The 13,835-nt window shown below is 44.8% G+C and overlaps 1 long non-coding RNA gene across 1 annotated transcript in view; it reads right to left on the bottom strand.

Annotated features, from left to right (window-relative positions):
* LOC120405546 overlaps window positions 1-13,353 on the bottom strand; it is a 58,800-nt gene extending 45,447 nt beyond the window's left edge. Inside the window, exon 1 of the long non-coding RNA XR_005598656.1 lies at window positions 13,207-13,353. This is a non-coding gene — a long non-coding RNA (uncharacterized LOC120405546). The remainder of the gene's footprint in view (window positions 1-13,206) is intronic.
* Window positions 13,354-13,835: the final 482 nt, after the last annotated feature.

Here is a 13,835-nt window from a genome sequence, read left to right as displayed (position 1 = left end):
ACAGAGTGCTTAAACTTCACTGCGGATGGCGGGCACTTTGCACTTTCTGTGTTGCTGTCCCCCCCCCCCTGCCCCCCCCACACACAAGGGGACAGCCAGCCTCAGAGCAGCAAGCGAGTGGCCATAGCTCCTCTGAACCTTGCCACGCCACGCCAGGTCCGGTCAGACAGTAGCCGGTTGGCTTGGGGTGGCGTGGATGCGGGGATTGCTTGTCATTCAGTAGCCCCACGCAATCGCTGAGCACTGCTCTCAAAGGTAGTGACTGTGAAAAATGTCAGGTCATCATAGATGGCTTCATCATGTGGATGGATTCCCAAACTTCGGGGGCTGGCTCAGATGGGACATGGAGGCCCTTGTGGTGGACCATAGGGACGTTTTACCAACATCAACGTCGGGTGGGCGGGCAAGGTTCATGGACGCGCTGTGTTCAGAGGAACTGGGTCTTTTAGACGCCTCCAGGCAGGCACTTTCTTCCGGAAACAAAATAACGGGATGTGGGGATGTGCAGATGCCCAGTGACAGTGATCCTCCGGCGGCCTACCCTAATGCCCTGGCTCATGAGCTATGAAGGTACAGGCGCCTTGAACTTGTGAACTAACTCTTCTACTGGCTGCAGAAGCAAGTGCAGGTGGGTGGTGTGTGGACGTCCCTCAGAGAGATGGGGATCTGACGACTCGCTCACATCAGCGAAGAAAGAATATCCCCAGTTATTGCTTGCTGCTGCTGCTTGCTCCATCTTCTGTGAGCAAGAGCTTTTTTTGTTTTTGGCCGGAGGTTGGAGGAGGCAAATGGCCTGGCTGCTGTTTACGATCAGCCAGACAGCTGAGAGAATATCCAGAAGGGAAGCGAGATGCATGCTTTGGGCTGAGAGCAGGGAGCCTTTGAAAGCAGCAGTTAAGCAGGGTAGGTCCAGACTGTCCAGGACTTGATTTTAAGTTTCCCCCAATCTTCCTCCACAAGTTTCACGTTTTAAAATTAACAATAAAAAATAATAAATTATCTTAATAATAAATAATAAATCTTCTTCTTTCTTCGACACTTGAAACTGACCACACAGACTGTCCCTGGTGCCTAGTGACTGCAGTCTGTGTGTGCTGCCCTGCAGCCCTGCAGCAAGTCTGTAAGCATGGCACTGGCACTGTGGGCTATGCAGTTTACCCCCCCCCCCCAACAACACACAAAAGTCTCTCTGAACCCAGAAGAAACAGTCAGTAACAGTAACACAAAACCGCTTTAAATAATAAATGTAGGGTAGTGGGGGGTGTGTTGGGACTGGGACTGGTTGATGCTTTAAGGGAGAAAGAGCTTTACACAACAATTTCGAACATTGAATTGTGTGCTGCGTGTGCGTGGTGTGCGGTGCAGGCCCCTCGCCCTCCCGCCACCGCCTCCGCACTGTGGGGGAGGGGACTTTGGGGGGACGGGGAGGAGGGCGGTTGGGGGCTCTCCTCCTGACTGCGCGGTCTTGCAGAACATCTACAAGCGCGGGGGCGTCTCCTCCCTCCCTCATTAGACCAGCAGCGTTTTGAGTGCCCTGCCTGGTCTTCTCTGCCCACCTATCCTCCTCCCCGGTGTGTGTGTGTGCGTGCTGCTGCTCTCTCTCTCGACTCTCTGTCTGCTCTCTGCCGCTCTCCTGGCCCTGGCCGCCATCCTGGAACATGTCATGTTGTTTTTTGTCTTTTTCTTCTTCTGCCTGCCTGAGCCAGCCAGAGGTGGGGGGGGGGGGGGGAGGAGCGGTGGAGCGAAGCTGTGTGAAAAGATGTGTGATTGCAAACAGGGAACAAAGTCTCAGAGATCTCGGAACTAGTCCGAGATTTCGAATACGCCTCATTTGGCGCGCGCGCACTGTGGATAGCGCACAAGCGAGAGAGCAGCTGCATCCTCTTTTCACAAAGTCCTGGTAACAGCCTTACAGTACAGAGTGCTTCTTAGTGCTGCTGTGTGCTCTCCTGGGATGGTTGGTAGGGGATTCTGTGAGGGTGATGAAGAGATCTGGCTGTCAAAGGGAAGCGGAGGTTCGTCGCGCCCGCGCCGCCGTCCTCCTCTTCTTCATCATCATCCATCCCATCGAGGGGGGGGAGGGGACTCGGAGTCCACCGTCACTGGTGGGGCACTGCAGGCCTCATAGAAGGCATGTCTGGGGGGGGGCCTCGGGCGCCCGCGTTGCGCTCCTGACTTTTGATACCTTGTCTTAGGTCCTTCACTTTCCACGGCGGCACGCCATCGCATCCCTGTATCCTCTTTCTTTTTTTTTGGCTTGAGGAGACCTTCTTCGCTCGCTTGTTGTTCGGCGCAGCTCAGAGCACAGACTCTCCGCCCACGACTTCCCGGTCACTCATGCTGGGGGACCTCTTTCTAGTCTGGATTTGCGACTCCTCTGCTGGAGAGCTCTGCATCGTTGCAGGTGCTGCGGGCCCTGATGTGTGCAACCAGAAGAGAACGTCAGATTCAAACAGGAAAGACAGGAAAAATTTCATTCATTTTTTCTCATTCGTGTGCACTGTGGGATAGCTCCGGGCTGCTAAAGTCGATTAGTCGAATTAAAGTCCTAGTGTAGACCAGGCCTTATAGACTAACAGACGTTTGGGAGCATGAGCTTTCGTGGGTGAATACCCACTTCGTGTCGTATTCACCCACGAAAGCTCATGCTCCCAAACGTCTGTTAGTCTATAAGGTGCCACAAGACTCTTTGCTGCTAGCACTATAGTTCTTTTTGCAGGAGTTTGGAAGCAAGCTAACCTCTGCAGACTCATTTGGAGGTTTGACTTCAATGACCACCAACCTTCTAGTGGAACCTTTATCACCCTCCTCCTACAGAGCTCCCCACCGTCTATAAGCCCTATGACCTTTATAATTGGTTTCAGTGGAAAATATTGGCCTGCCTTGACACTGCCTCCTTTTTCTGTGGGCCTATAAAATTTTACTCCTGGTCTTTGGTAACTGTTACTTACTATAACAAATTCCAGTCTTTTCTTTTATAACAGAAACGTTGTAGATATTAAATAAAACAATCATATGCAAAAGGTAGGCGGGACTCACGAGTGTTCATGAGGAGACATTTATTATAAGGGTTATCTTTCAGGCTGTACATTGCTAAACATTTTTCTAATGTAATGAATGAAGGTTTTGATCATGATAGCTCAGGATTAAAAGTGGGTTTGTTTATTCCAACTGATGATATGGTGTACAACTAGCATGACTAAGCCAATTGATTTACTTACCAGGCAGGCAGTTTCTTTACTTTGCATAACTCAGCTGGGCATGAGTTTCTATAGCAAAACTACTTATGGTGGCATATTTAGAAAGAGGAATTTCTTGTTCATTCCCTCATTCCATTTCCGTTTTTTGGGGGTGGGGGTTGTTTTTTTGGCAGACAGAGATGGGAACAACTCCTCAAAGTCAGCTCAGTGAAGATAGAAAGACACAACAAGGGAGGAAAGGGGGAACATACCCCCTAGCCATTCAAATTTAAAAAAAATAGGACTTGACCTGGAGAGGAACTACAACTGCACTCCTGAACAGCTATCAGATTTGAAAAGTTGTTGGGCCAGGTTGTGTGTTGATGTTGATTTTTAAAAATCAATACACTGCTCAGTGGATTAGGTAGTACACTATAGACAATCACTGTGGTAGGTACATATGTCTATCTTAAGAAGTTCAAATATTGATAGGTCCTCCAAATGCTATTTACAGTAATGAGGAAATGTAATAGTTTATATATGATTTAAATGGCACTTTGATTCCAGATGCGTGTTTTTAACACAGGACCATGCAGTCTGTGTCTAGTTGCCTGCTTGACCCTCTACATTAGATGTCCTGTATTTTTTCAAAACAGTCTCCAGCTTCTCTTTAAAAAGGACAGGAGTACTTGTGGCACCTTAGAGACTAACAAATACATTTGTTAGTCTCTAAGGTGCCACAAGTACTCCTGTCCTTTTTGCAGATACAGACTAACACGGTTGCTACTCTGAAACCTGTCTTTAAAAAGGGAGCATCATGATTTTTCCCCTGCTTTCACAAGCTCTTCCAACCCTTCCCTGCATGCTGACCTCTGTGAAAAGATTGAAATCTCATTTCCTGCCTCTGACAGAAATTCTCCAAGAGTAAGACTCTTAACCAAGCTATATAGTTACTACTGTCTTCCCCCAGTCCTTCCCTGCCCTCCCCCATCCCAATCTCAACCCCCTACATCAGGTTCAAATTGGAGACAGGAAAGGAGAAACATTTTTAATGTTCTGTAGTTTTCTTTTATCTGAAAGAAGATAACTGAAGTAATTTCCCTAGGATAATATACATTTTTTTACACCTCAGCCCACCTCATGCTAGAAGCAGCGACACTCATGCTCTGACACTTTCCAATCTAGTAAGGGTTGTAGCAAGCAGAAATCCATATTTAGAGCAACAAGCCTACAGGGAGCACTGTGGGAATGTCATACATTATAAAGCAAATAATAAAAGCTACTTAGCCTGAGAATAAGTGACCCCTCCCCCCACTTATGCTAATCCTCTGGATATCCCCATCTCCAGCCCATATAGCTTTGTCCCAAATATGTAAATAGAGAGGAGAAAAACGCTCTCATACAGTGGACCAGCTTCAAAAAGTGAGATTAAGACAGACCCATGCCAGGATAGCCTAATGGTTAGGGCACTCGGGAAATCTGAGTTCAAATCTCTACTTGCTATGAGGCAGAGTGGGGATTTGGGTCAATTCACAATTCTGTGAATCCCATTTTTTAGGCACTTAACGCTCCTTATGCATTGTACAGGGAGCCTGAGTACCTAACTCAGGGTTGTAAATTCCACTAGGTGGCAGAACATCTAAGAGTTAGACCCGTGGTGGGCAACTTGAGGCCCGTGCCACAGGCTGCATGCAGCCCATCAGGGTAAGCTGATTGCGAGCCGCAAGACATTTTGCTGACATTGACCATCCACAGGCCCCCTGCAGCTTCCTGTGGCTGCAGTTTGCCACTCCTGGCCAATCGGATCTGCAGGAAGCAGAGTATACAGTGAATATCACCATTATAGTTCTTTTTGCAGGAGTTTGGAAGCAAAACCAATATATTTTGTTTGCAAACTGAAAAATTTTTCTTCAGAAATGCTACTAGTGCCTCATGCTCCCATTTTTCTCCGGAGGCAGGGCTCCATGCTCAGACTATATCTCTCATGATACCCTGCAGTCTCCTCTCTTGGAAAAGGGAAGCAGTGCAAAACAAGAGTCCCTGGCTATGCTGAATCATGGGAGATATAATCGAGAGGGGAGCCCAGCCCATAGAGGAAGTTGGTTGCCTAATGTTCCCAAACTCCCATGAGGTACCATGGCAGCATATCCAGATCAAAAAAATATTTCAGTTTTCAGGCATTCAGTTCTTTGATAAAAAAAACTCTGTTTTCTGCAGAAAGACATTTCATGAAAAAAAATCTGTTAGTTGAAAACAGATAGAAAATTTTTGCCCAGCCCTACTTCTAATTCCCTGTTTGTAGAAAAGCACCTCAGAAAAAGATAGTGTCTGGCCTCTGGTCCCTTGCTCATTGCCAGTGGAGCTATACAACCCAACCAGTTGTGACTGGGAGAGGGCTACCTAATTTCTGTTTAGACTTCCGGCTTCTTCCCCTCCCCACCACAACACACAAAATAGAGACATGGAACATCTAGACAGGTTAGGGCCTACTAAAACAGAAAAAAAAGCTAATAAGAGTGAAGACAGGCACATGCCACTCAAATACAAAAATGATGTTGTCTAATCCCGATGTTCCTAAGCTATAGTCCATGGCACAGTCGGTGGTGGTTGGTGTAGAACTGGCTGGTCACACAGTTCTGGCTCCTCCTTATTCTCAGCTATTAAATGGCATTTAGAGAGCTAGAAAGTTTCCTAACTTTACATTTCCATGTAGGCAGCAGCAGCAGCTGTAGTTGCCATAGGGATGTTATGCAATCACAGATGGGACAGGGGGGTATATACAAAACACACTATTAAAATGTGATCCAGATTATGAAAAAGTCTGAGAACTCTGGGTCTGATCTAATTGCAGAATAATTTAAAGTGACAATAAGACTTCTATGATAAATTTGTTAAATATGGAAACAACATGTGGAAACAATTTAATACATACAGAGAAAGAAGGAAATATATTAATTTCAAAAGTGATGCAATGTGACTTGGTTGTCCAGAAGCAACTGAATGAGGTTAATTTAGCCTGAAATTATATTCCTGTATGTATAACTTTGGGGAAGTGTTTAAACTTGCTCTAATACTTCTGGTTTTATATAGTACCCCAGATGGACAATATCCTCTTCCTAAATTTCATACTTGAGAAATCACACTACCAGATGCAGACAATGCTTTGGCAGTTATTTGCCTACTAACACTGGAAGACGTATTGAAACAGTGCTCCTAGTCCTCTAAATTAAAGCAACACCAAGTACAATCCTTATAATTAGGGCTCACCTACAGTACAATTATGATTTAATCAGAGGACAAATTCATAGTAGGGGTGCTTCTCAACTACACTGCAAACTGTTACCATATTGTAATGTTGCCATGTTTTAAGTCGATCAACCTGCATACAGTTATTTCCCCTACATAATATTTAATTTGAAATTTTACATAAAACATTCATGATCTTGCATAAACAGCTAATCCTTTGCATAACATCCTAGCAACAAATACAGCTTAATTAAAATGGCATATTCTACATATAATTGTATATTCACCTATTTCCCCACATAAGATTCATGTAATAATTTCAGTTTGACTGGAGATATACATCTATTTATCATGCATAATAATATCAGTCATATGGTATTTGTACTAGTATATGAAGGTCCTTCTATTAAGATACTACTAGAAGGTCTCTCTGGAGCTACATTTCCAAAATAAGCTAGAAGATATTAGGTCAGAAAAAGAAGCGCTTCCACGGTCCTCCAGCACCCACAAGGAACAGATATACAAAATATCCTTTTGTGAGATTCAATGACCCAAGCTACATATATGATACAGAGGCCCCCCGGGTTATGCAAATCCACACTTACGGAAAGAGTTCTGCAAAGTAGAAATGGGGGGGGGGGTATATGTTTCCAACTTACACAAAATTTGAGTTACACAAGGCATTCCAGAACGGAACTCTTGTGTAAGTCAGGGAGCGTCTGTAGTGTACAAGTATGAACTACTTTGTGTATTCTGAGCAAAGTGCCCTATTTGTACACAGTTCTGGGCTGTGAATGTGCCCCGATTCTGTAAGCCACCTGTGAGAAATTCTCAAACTTCAGTAAGCTCACAAACTTTGCTGAGGGTAAATTAGAAAGAACAAACTCAAAGTACCGTTCTACTCTGAAGAGTGACTGTGTAATAAAGTCACTTTTTACTTAACAGATCTGCTCTGTGGGCCAGACCCTGACATCACTGAAGAAAATGGGAGTTTTGCCACTGACTTAAATGGCATTCATAGTTATGTCTGTTCATTTCAGTGATTATAACTAAGTGACTTTATTAGGGTTTGTCTAACATGTAAATTATTCCAGAATAAGTTAGGGAATGAATTTAAAGCAGAAAAACCTCCATGTGTGAATACCTTTATTCCAGAATAGAGTGCCTTTTTCTACTTTTGCTTAGTCTACTTCCAAAGCTAGATAAGCTAGTTCATAAAAAGGCACTCTTATTCTGGAATAAAGGTATCCACACATGGAGTTCTTCTTTAATTGCTATTCTGGAACGACTCCATGTCTAGATAAATCCTTCGTGGATAAAATAATTTATTGCTTTTTCCTCATGTTAGCTCTTCCGTGACAGAAAGTTGGATATTATTCCTTACTATGCATCAACAGCATTATTTACTATCAAACAGATTGCCGCTGGCCTCGCTGTAGTACACACACAAGGGAGAGGCGCTCAGGAGCATTTCCCTCTTGTAGGTGCCATGCCAAAAGGAGGACCAATTACAGCTGCTGCCCTTAAGGTTGCCTCCATTCTCGTGGACCTTCTAAGGCAGGGGTGGGCAAGCTTTTTGGCTCGAGGGCCACATCTGGGTATGGAAATTGTATGGGGGCCATGAATGCTCATGAAATTGGGGGTTAGGGCGTGGGAGAGAGAGGACTCCAGCTGGGGGTGTAGGCCCTGGGGTGGGGCAAGAAATGAGTTCAGGATGCAGGAGGGGGCTCCGGGCTGGGGGTTGGGGTGTGGGGGCTCCGGCTGGGGATGAGGAGCTGGGAATGCAGGAGGGTGCTTTGGGCTGGGACCAAGGCGGGTTTGGAGGGCAGGAGAGGGATCAGGCCTGGGGCAGGGGCCCAGGATGGGGACAGGGGTGCAGGCTCCAGCCAACACTTACCTCAAGCAGCTCCTGGAAGCAGCAGCATGTCCCCCTTCTCGCTCCTATGCAGAGGCATGGCCAGGTGGCTCTGCACATTGCCCTTGCTGCAGGTGCCACTCCTGCAGCTCCCATTGGCCATGGTTCCCAGCCAATAGGAGCTGCGGGGGCCACGCTTGGGGCGGGGGAAGAGTGCAGAGCCCCCTGGCTGCCCCTACACATAGGAGCCAGTTGAGGGACATACCACTGCTTCTGGGAGCTCCGCAGAGCAGGGCCAACCCCTGACCCCATTCGCCAGCTGGAGCACGGCAAGCCCCGGACCCTGCTCCCCAACGGGAGCTCAAGGGCCAGATTAAAATGTCTGAAGGGCCAGATGCAGCTCCCGGGCTGTAGTTTACCTACCCCTGTTCTAAGGTCTGTAGTAACAGGACTCCTCTTCAGCAGGCCTTAGGACCATTTGAAAACACTTATGGAAATTTTTACACTAAAAACTTCATTATATGAAATTAAAGCTGCAGGCACATATCACTGTTGGAGACTTCTGCATTTCAAAAATGGAAACAGAATACATAGTATTAAACTTTGCACATAGGTTGATGTCATCTCGAAACAGAGGACCAGCACCTGGCCTATGTGCCATTTAAGTTCCATTTAAGCCTTATTTTGAGAGCTTAAGCAAGACTTGAATAGCACCTAGCAGTGGCTTTCTGCACAAGGGTGAATTTCACCATTAGATAGCACTCTTCATCTCTGTATTTCAAAACACTTTACAAGAGCAGTTGAGCGAGGAGGGAATTGAGACTTACAGCAATTAAAGGTTCGGTTCAGTGAAGGCCATAGATCTTTCATTGACTTCCTCAGGTATTGGACACGCCATTTAGGATCTGATGAAAGGTCACACAGCAAATCAGTAGCAGAAGGAGGAGGAAGAGAACCCTAGATTCAGATTCCTAAGGCTCAGTCCACAATTGCCACCTACAGTTTGCTTACTTGTAAATGTAAAGATCTTGAACGGCCACATGAAAATGATTGGTACTAAATAGTGTAAATATTTAGGTATAAGTGCTGCATATGCATTTGTTATGTATGGAATCTATTGATAGGTGTCATATTACAGGAAATTAGGACAATGGGAAGGGCACCTAGAGAATGAGAGCTGGAAGAGAAAAGTTATTCAGGAGATATGGGAAGTAAAACACTCAGGAATGGATTTGACTTGATTTGGGTACCAGTTGCCTAGAATCTTGAACCAAATAGCATTTCCATTAATGAAATTAGGTACCCTAAGTCTCCCAGTGGCAACATTGTTAACCCAATACATCCCCTCCTGCCTGGCTATGGTGCTGCAGCAATTTTTGCCTCCATCTCCCTCCCTCCCCCAACACTATCCTTCAGCCTCCTCCAGGCATAGGAGTGGCTTGACCTTCCAGCCAGACCACTTTACAGAGGCCTTTCATAAAATCCAACAAATATTAAAAACTGAATCTTCATCCCAACCAGGCTCAGCAGGGTGTCTCTTCCTTGAAGGCACTCCTTGATCCTCAACAGTTTGCCCGCCCCCAGCTCCTGTGCCTCAAAACACATCACTGTCCTGGCAGTGATTTCCCTACACCCCTCCTGGGGGCGGGGGATGTACACCCACCCCCGAATTTCCCCAGTGTACACCCCCCCAGTTTTGTGAACTAGTTACATGCCAAACCTGGTGGCTGAACTTTGCGACTTTGTCCTCACCCACAACTATTTCACATTTGGGGACAATGTGTACCTTCAAATCAGTGGCACTGCTATGGGTACCCGCATGGCCCCATAGTATGCCAACATTTTTATGGCTGGCTTAGAACAACGCTTCCTTAGCTCTCATCCCCTAACACCCCCTACTCTACTTGTGCTACATTGATGACATCTTCATCATCTGGACCCATGGAAAACAAGCCCTTGAGGAATTCCACCATGATTTCAACAATTTCCATCCCACAAACAAACTCGGCCTGGACCAATCCACACAAGCGGTCCATTTCCTGGACGTTACTGTGCTAATAAGTGATGGCCACATAAACACCGCCCTATACCGGAAACCTACTGACTGCTATACTTACCTACATGCCTCCAGCTTTCATCCAGGATACACCACACGATCCATTGTCTACAGCCAAGTTCTAAGATACAACCACATTTGCTCCAATCCCTCAGACTGAGACAAACACCTACAAGATCTCTATCGAGCATTCTTAAAACTACAATACCCACCTGCTGAAGTGAAAAAAACAGATTGACATAGCCAGAAGGGTACCCAGAAGTCACCTCCTACAAGACAGGCCCAACAAAGAAAACAACAGAATACCACTAGCCATCACCTTCAGCCCCCCAACTAAAACCTCTCTAGTGCATCCTCAAAGATCTACGACCTATCCTGAAAGATGATCCCTCACTCTCACAGATTTTGGGAGACAGACCTGTCCTCGCTTACAGACAGCCCCACAACCTGAAGCAAATACTCACCAGCAACCAGACACCACAGAACAAAATCACGAACCCAGGAACCTATCCTTGCAACAAAGCCTGATGCCAACTCTGTCCACATATCTATTCAAGTTACACCATAATAGGACCCAATCACATCAGCCATGCCATAAGGGGCTCATTCACCTGCACATTTACCAATGTGATATATGCCATCATGTGCCAGCAATGCCCCTCTGCCATGTACATTGGCCAAACCGGACAGTCTCTATGCAAAAGAATAAATCGGACGCAAATCTGACATCAGGAATCGTAACATTCAAAAACCAGTAGGAGAACACTTCAATCTCCCTGGCCATTCAGTAGCAGATTTAAAGGTGGCAATTTTGCAACAGAAAAGGTTCAAAAACAGACTCCAACTAGAAACTGCTGAACTTGAATTAATATGCAAACTAGATACAATCAACTTAGGCTTAAATAGAGACTGGGAATGCCTGAGCCATTACACACATTGAATCTATTTCCCCATGTTAAGTATGCTCACACCTTCTTGTCAAACTGTCTTAAATGGTCATCTTGATTACCACCACAAAAGTTTTTTTTCCTCCTGCTGACAATAGCACATCTTAATTAATTAGCCTCTTAGAGTTGGTTGGGCAACTCCCACCTTTTCATGCTTTCTGTATGTACATATATCTGCTCGCTATAAGTTCCATTCTATGTATCGGATGAAGTGGGTTTTAGCCCGCAAAAACTTATGCCCAAATAAATTTGTTAGTCTCTAAGGTGCCACAAGTACTCCTGTTCTTTTTGCAGATACAGACTAACACAGCTGCTACTCTGAAACATGACAATTTAGTGACTGGAAATTTGAATTGAAATTGAAACATTAATACACACTTTAAAAGCATATACAGTGTATGATAAAATACGTGTATCTGAAAGTATAATAGATTTGAAAAGTATGAACATAGACTAGCTTCCTTATACAGCTGTTTTTTATGACAATGTCAGTGTATTCATTTTGGTGATGTTGGCCAACCTAATAATTTCAAATGATGATTTGTAAGCAAAGTCTAAACGAGCTCTCCCTGACAGCTAGTGATGAGCTGGGGGCTGTGGGGAAAGGCTTCAGGACCAGATTGTATTTACAACACCTAATCTACCTAGGTATCCAGCAAACAGAGCTGTGTTGCCCAAGTGATAGGTTTTGGCTGGTTACAAATCACTTGAATGTGGGGACGGGGGGGCGGGAATGAAATGTTGTTGTTCTTATTGTATGAGTAAAGGGCAGTAGAACTGTACTTAGCCTGTGCTGATTGAGGGCATCATTTTAGTTGCCATCTCTGTACCTTTTCCATTTCCAATATATCTTTTTTGGGATGGGGTGACCAGATCTGCACACGGTATTCAAGGTGTACATGTACCATGGATTTATATAGAGGCGATATGATATTTTCTGTCTTATTATCTATCCCTTTCTTTAAAAAGCAAAGGTTTCAGAGTAGCAGCCGTGTTAGTCTGTATCCACAAAAAGAACAGGAGTACTTGTGGCACCTTAGAGACTAACAAATTTATTTGTGCGTAAGCTTTCGTGGACTACATCTGATAAAGTGGGCTGAAGCCCACAAAAGCTTATGCTCAAATAAATTTGTTAGTCTCTAAGGTGCCACAAGTACTCCTGTTCTTTTTTAAAAAGCAAACAGAATGTTGGGAATCATTGACTGGCGCTGCACATGGAGTGGATGTTTTCAGAGAACTATCCACACTGACTCCAAGGTCTCTTTCTTGAGTGTTAACAGCTAATTCAGACTCCTTCATTTTGTATGTATAGTTGAGATTGTTTTCCAATGTGCATTACTTTGCATTTATCAACATTGAATTTCATCTGCCATTTTTGTTGCCCAGTCACAGATCTGTTTTTTGAGATCCCTTTGTAACTCTTCGCAATCTGCCTGGGACTTAACTATCTTGAATAGTTTTGTATCATCTGCAAATTTTGCCACCTCTCTGCTTACCCATTTTTCCAGATCATTTATGAGTATGTTGAACAGTAATGGTCTCAGTACTGACCCCTCAGGGATAGCACTATTTATCTCTCTCCATTCTGAAACCTGACCATTTATTCCTACCCTTTGTTTCCCCATCTTTTAACCAGTTTCTGATCCATGAGAGGACCTTCCCTCTTATCCAAGGATGGCTTACTTTTCAAAAGTCAATTTAAATTAAATAAATTTTATATATATTTTAGAAATCTAGACCGGTTATGTGTTTTGGTGTAACTTGCATTATCCTTATGTTAAATTTGCATTATCCTAACAAAACATTTACTTTGTTCATATCTCATCAGTCCTGATACCCACCCCCCTGTAAATTCAACCCCCCCCCCATTTCAATTTCTGGGGAAACCACTGTGTTCAGGGGTTGACATATTCCTCCTCTTACCTAGCAGTGCAGACAGACTCATCACAGCACCTGCCTCTCATCAGGCTTCCAGCTCAGCCTGGGAGTAACTGGTCTGCTCTTCTTCCCTTTCATCTCCCCAGCTTTCCTTCAGATTGTTTCAGAGACAGAACATTTCTCATCTCCTTCCCCAAGTAGGCTCACCCAGCTCTTTCTGAGAATCTCCAGCTTTTCTCCAGCTGGAACTAATAACTAAGCCCCCTGATCTCCAGCCAATTAGGATCAGCTGGGGTTTGCTGATCCATCACAGACTGAACCCTTAAGAGCCAGCAAGTCTGTGACACCCTCAGCTGGCATCTGAATCAGCATCAGACTCAAATCAGGTCAAACCCAGTCTTGTGTGTTTTCCTACATTTGCCTAGAATACAGTGGATGATTGTTCTCTTCCATCCCAGGCACTGTGGAGTCCCTGAAATAATACTACACCATAAACAAGCCAAGCATTTGGATTTGGTTCAGTAAAGTAAAAACTGCCAAGAGCAGACAGGTTGAGGATTTATATATCTCAAGAACACTTTGCCCAGTTAAATTCGCAGAGACTTCATCTTCACTTGAGAGTCTACGCATTGGTAGAGCATATTGGCTTATGCTCCAATACGTCTGTTAGTCTA

Source organism: Mauremys reevesii, linkage group 5 (genome assembly GCF_016161935.1).
Source record: "Mauremys reevesii isolate NIE-2019 linkage group 5, ASM1616193v1, whole genome shotgun sequence".
NCBI classification, from domain to species: Eukaryota; Metazoa; Chordata; order Testudines; family Geoemydidae; genus Mauremys; species Mauremys reevesii.
This window is presented reverse-complemented; position numbering and strand designations above follow the sequence as displayed.